Here is a 6,620-nt window from a genome sequence, read left to right on the forward strand (position 1 = left end):
AGAGTCTGACAGAAGTATCTATACTCTTTGTACTCAAGAAGAATAATAGACTACATCTATATATGAACTACAGAGATCTTAATAAGATGACAGTTAAGAATTACTATTCATTATTATTAATTAATGAGATGATCAATTGATTATTTAAAGCAAAGATATTCTCAAAGATTGATATATAAGATATCTATTATAGAATCAGAGTTAATAAAGATAATATTTGAAAAATAGCTTTTCATATTAAGTACAGTGATTTTGAATATCTTGTTTTATCTTTTGATCTTTGTAATACTTCAGTCATCTTTCAGAACTATATAAATAAGATGCTGTAAGGCCTTGTTGACATCTTCTGTATAGTATATCTGAATGACATTCTAATCTTCTCAAAATTGAAGAAAGAATATAATACTCATATTAAAGAAGTGTTGAGTCACTTAAGACAGTATTAACTTTATACAAACACTGAAAAATGCTCATTCTACATGTAGAAGATTGATTTCTTAGATTATATTATTAAAATGAATGACATTTCAATGAATAGAAGTTAGATCTCTGTCATTGAGAACTGATCAGTGCTGTAAACATACTGTAAGATACAGATATATCTAGAATTTATAAATTTCTATAGATAATTTATCTATATATATTCACAGATTACTGTTCTTCTTACAGATTTATTGAAGCGAAGTGTGAAAGATAGAAAAATAAGACTATTTATTTCTACTTAAGACACTGTGCAGATATTTACAGAATTGAAACAAGCTTTTACAGATATCATAATACTAAATCACTTTAACTCTGACTTACTCAGTCAGTGTGAGACTGATATATCTGAGAATGAGATCTGTGAAATCTTTTCACAGTTGACACTGAAGATCTTTCAATGTTGAAAGAATCAGAGAATAATCATCTCTGAGAATATAGATAATAAAATATCTGTGAAAGAAGACTTTTGTATAAAGTTTATAAGATACTGTAAATGAAGATCAGTGATCTTCTTCTTCAAGAAGTTATCAGTCATGCAGAGAAGATATAATACTCATAATAAAGAGATATTAGTAATTATCAAATTCTTTAAGATCTGATAACATTATCTTCAGAGTAGTAAGTACTCAGTGTAAGTTCTCACTAATCATGCAAATCTGTATTACTTCTTGATAACAAAGAGCTTAATAGAATATCAAGCCAGATAAGCAAAGCTGCTTTCAGAGTATGATTTCTATATCTGATACTGTTCAGATTAGCTTAACTCTGCTAATATATTATCTAAACAGTGTGATTATAATATTATTAATGTGAAGAAGAATTCTATAAAAGAATCTCTATCATCACTGTAGAAGAAGCTGACTGTAGAGAATTAGAGTTCTCTGAAGCTTAGAAATAGTACTGATAAGATAGCTGCATAACTCAGTATTAAAGATGAAAGAAAACCTAAATTCTCACAGAGAACTGATACTGAAGATTATGAGCTTCTTATATTATATCTTACTATTATTGAATTGATAAAGAATAAAACAGTCTATAATCTTTTAATCTGACTACTTTTAAAATTCATTAATAAGTTACAGAAGAAGAATGTCTCTACTACAGCTTAAATTCAGAAGTTGAAGAAGAAAGAATCTGATTTAACTTGAAAGAGACAGACTCTGAGCAGAATAATATTACTAAGAAATCAAGTCACTGATAACTAGAAAGAATATGAACTTCTACTGCTGAATAGTTCAGTCTTCATCTCTTATAGTAGAGCAGTGTATCAGAAGTTATTGAGAATTCATTATAATAATTCTTATACAGAACACTTCAGATTAGAGAAGACTGAGAAGTGTCTAAAATATAAATATATTTAAAACAAGCTTCAGATAGATATCAAAGAGTATATTGAGACTTATAATATCTATTAAAGAATAAAGATTATATAGTATAAGTAATATGATAAGTTGATATCACTGTCTGTTTCAAAGAGCTTATGATAGAATCTATCAATGAATTTCATAGTTGATCTGCTGAAGTCAATAAGAGTTAAAGAATATAACTTAATTTTAGTCATTATTAACTGCTTTATAAAGATAACTAAATATATTTCTACTTATAAAAAGATTAAAGTCTCTGAATTAACTGATCTATTTTTAGATATCATTATTCATGATTACAGTGCTCTGAAATTATTGATAACAGATTAAGAATCTCTCTTTATCAGTAAGTACTGATTAGTCTTTTACTATTATCTTATAATAAGATGTCTTCTCAGCATCATATTTCATTCACAGACAGATAGTCAGACTGAATATCAGAATCAGATATTAAAACAGTATCTTTAAGTGTTCTGTTAATATTATTAGAATGATTAACTTAAACACCTTCTAACTGCTGAATTTATATATAACAATCTAGAACTGAAGAGAATAGTCAAGCCAGTAAACTCACAACTGCAAGCTCAAAAAGAAGGAACTCTCAACTATCTAAATCTTCAAACTCCAATTCTCCAGCTAAATGTAAACAGAATTTGAATCCTCAAACTTCTGTTAAGATTAGAGAATTGAGAAATGACTCTGATGATAAACTAGATATAATGCAAGCAGTTGAGATTTCTACTTTTCAGAATAGTTATAATCTACTATCTGATGATAGTGATTAGTTTCTACTCTACTCTCTTTTAGTATAAATATACAACAAAAGCAACAAAAAAAGTTTAAAAACTCTTCAAAAATCACATTTATTCAAAATAATGTGAATAGAAACTCAAATTGAATTTATTCTTATCTTCAAATTGCATTTGAATAAAAAGTTGATTTTATACTGCTTCAGGAGCTGAATTTTGATGCTGAGCAAAAATATATCATTTCTCATTCAAGCTACTACTGCTTTTTACCTCAAAAGTCTGAGATAAAGTCGAGAGTAGTGATCTATGAAAGAAAGAGATCAAGATATCAATTTAATCTAAGATTTAATATCATGTCTGACCCTGATATTCTGATGAGTGATATTATAGATAAAGAGAATGAGTTTGATACTATATAGCTTATAAATATCTATAATGAAAAGTCATTGAAGAAAAATAATAATATCTGAACAATTAATAGAGGATTTCTGAACATAACTTCATCAAGAAACTCTATAATTACAGAAGATTTCAATGCACATCATTTCTAATGAAATTCAGAATGCAAAAGAGCAGTAAGAGCTGACAACCTGATTAAATGAACCTTTGAGCATTCAATAGATTTAGTTAACAAGTCTGATCAACAAACATTCTTTAGAAAAGATATGAAACAGAAATCTATTATAGATCTAATCTTCATGTCACAAAATGTAATAGAAAAAAGACTTGTAAACTGATTTATTGATTCAAATGAGATATCAGAATCAGATCATGAGATTATTCAATTTAATATTGAACTGAGTGAGGAATAAATGAGTGAAAATCCTCTTCTCTCTAATCAGTTTAACTTTGAAAAAGCTGACTGAAAGGCAGTTGAAGAAAGTATAAAACTGTTAAAATCTGAAAGACAGAGTGAGCTGTATTGAAACCCTGATCAAGATATCTCAAATGAAATACTTGAGAATAGAGTGAAGCTCATTACATCTATTATTCTGATAAGTGTTAAAGATAATATTTCAAAGAGAAAGTCTTCTGAGTATTCAAAACCTTGATGAAATGAGAATATCACATCTAAAAGAAAACAATTGACTACTGCTAGAAGAGATTGAAAGAATGATATAATTTCTGATAAAGAGTTCAAAGCTGTCAGAAATGAATATTTTTCAGATATTAAAAAAGCTAAAACAGACTGCTGGAATAAATTTCTTAAAGAAGCATAAGAAAAAGAAGTTTTTAAAGCTTTTAACTATACTAAAACAAGAAGTGTAGCAAAACTTCCAACCTTAGAATATAAGTTTCAGAATGAATCATATACAGCAAACTCTTTTGAGAAAAAATGTCAAGCTTTTATAAGAACTCTCTTTCAAAACTTATCAGATTCAGATTCAGAGAAAGAGAATATATCACTTCTCAACTATATTGATGAAAATGACTGGAAATGGCCTGATCTTACTCAAGATGAATTAGAGTCAGCTATTCTCTCAAGTTCAGTTAAGACTGCTGCAGGGCCTGATTCAATTAATCACTTGATTATTCAAAATACATACTTCTACTTAAAGAATGAATATTTTAAGCTCTTTTTCAATCTCTTGAAAAATGAATATCAATCTGAATGCTGAAGAGAAGCCACTGGAGTGATTCTTGCAAAATATAATAGAAAAACTTCAATTCCCAAGTCATATGAAGTAATATCTCTATTGAACTGCCTAGGAAAGATTTTAGAAAAGATAATAGCTACTTAACTATCTTTTATAAGCTCTATCAGTGATTCTCTTTTATTCAGTGAATAAATGAGAGATAGAAAAGAGTGTTCTGCAATTGACACTGTTCTCTCAGTTATTCATAATATTCAAATAGCAAAGCATGAGAATCTGGTCTCAACTGCAGTTTTTATTGATATAAAAGAAGCATTTGATCATGTTTCAAAGTCAAAGTTAATTCAGACTTTGAAGATGTTAAAACTGCCACTTTCTCTAATAAAATGAGTTAACTGTTTTATATCTAAAAGAATTATACAACTCTTCTTTGATGAAATGAAACAAGACAAGACTGAGATAAAAATAGAAGTATCACAAGAATCTTCAATCTCACTCATTTTATTTGTAATATACACCGCATATCTATTCAAAAATAGAAATGTGAGAATAGTGTAATCTTCAAGTTATATGAATGATATTGATCTAGTCTACAGCTTAAAAACTATCAAAGAGAATTTGAAAGTGATTGAAGAAGCTGCAAAGAAAATCTTTGTTAGAGCAGATATCAATTAAATTCAATTTAATATGAATAAAACTGAGTTAATTCATTTCTTTTCTAGATTTAATAAGAAAGAACTATCTCTAACTCTTTTAAATAGAGAGATTAAACCCAGTGTAAATGTCAAATGATTAGAAGTATGATTAAACTTCAAGTTAAATTTTAAATATCACATTCAATAAAGAACTGTCAAGGCAGAAAGACTATTAAATAACATAATCAGACTATTAAATACAGAGAGAGGTCTATTCTTCCAGGCTATGAGACAGTTATATATAGCCTGTATTACATCAGTAGCTGATTATGAAGTTCAAGTTTGATGAAATAATTAAGAGAATTTCACTGAACTCTTTCAAAGTCTGTAAAACAGAGTCTTGAGAAGAATTCTGAGAGCATTCAAATCATCTTCTATTAAAGCAATGGAAATTGAAGTCTCAATTCCTCCTCCTGCTATTAGATTTGAAAAGGCCTATATGAACTATGCTCTGAGAGTTATAAAGATGAGCTCAAATTATATAATGAGAGAAAGAGTCTCTTCTTCATTTCTATTAATTAACTCTGAAAATGAACTGGATTGAAATAGATTTCTTGATTGAAATGAAAATAATTCTTCAAAGAAAATGTCTTCTCAACTGTACAGACTATACTCTCTGATTAAAAATCAATTTTCTTCTTTAAATGTTGAAAAGATTGATCATGAGAAGTTATCTCTCTGAAGAGAAAAGCTTGAATCTCTTATAAACTTATAAATAAGTGAACTATCAAAAGAGAAAGAATATGAACAGCATTTGAAGAGAATTTCTACAATCAATATAAAAGACTCTATTCTGATTTATTCAGATGACTCAAAAAATGAGAATTGGAATAGATTAGATGCAGGCATTGCTTATACAGAAGATAATATCAATTTTATCTCAGATTTCTGAAATCTAGGCTGTGAATCTGAAGTCTTTGATGCTGAACTATTTGTAATAGTGAAAGCTTTCAAACTCATTGAAATAAAATCTTATAAAAGAGAAAATAGTTTGAAAGAGACATTTATATTCTCTGATAGTCAAGCTGCTTTAAAAAGACTTAGAAATAGTCAGATTCATAATGATCAAATGAATCTTGAACTGATCTTAAACTCTGTTTTGAAAATTCAAAAGAGAAGAATATTAAAGCTGATAATTCATCTACACTGAGTTCCTGCTTATATGAATATTCATGACAATGAATTGGCTGATTCAGCTGTATAAAAGAGTGCAGAATTAAACAGATCTATTCAAAAAATTATATTCTGGTCTTTTATAAAGAGAAAAATAAAAGAATCTTGTTTAGACAAGTGAAATGAAAGCTGGCAGAAACAAAAGAAGAGTATACATTATTCAAGATTTGAAACAAAACCCAAGTGAAAATCTTGTTCAATTAAATATAAAAAGAAAATATTCTCATCTATAATACAGCTGAAACTAGGACATGGCTATTTCAAATCTTATATACAAAGATTTGATGATAGATTTAACTTAATAGAATGCTCATTCTGCAATGCAAATGAGAATTCTGAGCATATTGTAATATACTGTGCATTATACAATAGTCTCAGAGCCAGATTGAAAGAGAAGTATAATCTAAATCAATTAAATATAAGATTCTTATTCTCAACTGAGACAGGAATTAAATACTTAATAGACTTTCTATCAGAAACTCAAGCAGCTATAAGAAAATGGCTATATTCAGAATTATCTGAACATCAAGAGAAGGAAATCAACTAGATATAGTCTGTTAA

The sequence above is a fragment of the Blastomyces gilchristii genome, assembly GCF_000003855.2.
Source record: "Blastomyces gilchristii SLH14081 genomic scaffold supercont1.2, whole genome shotgun sequence".
NCBI classification, from domain to species: Eukaryota; Fungi; Ascomycota; class Eurotiomycetes; order Onygenales; family Ajellomycetaceae; genus Blastomyces; species Blastomyces gilchristii.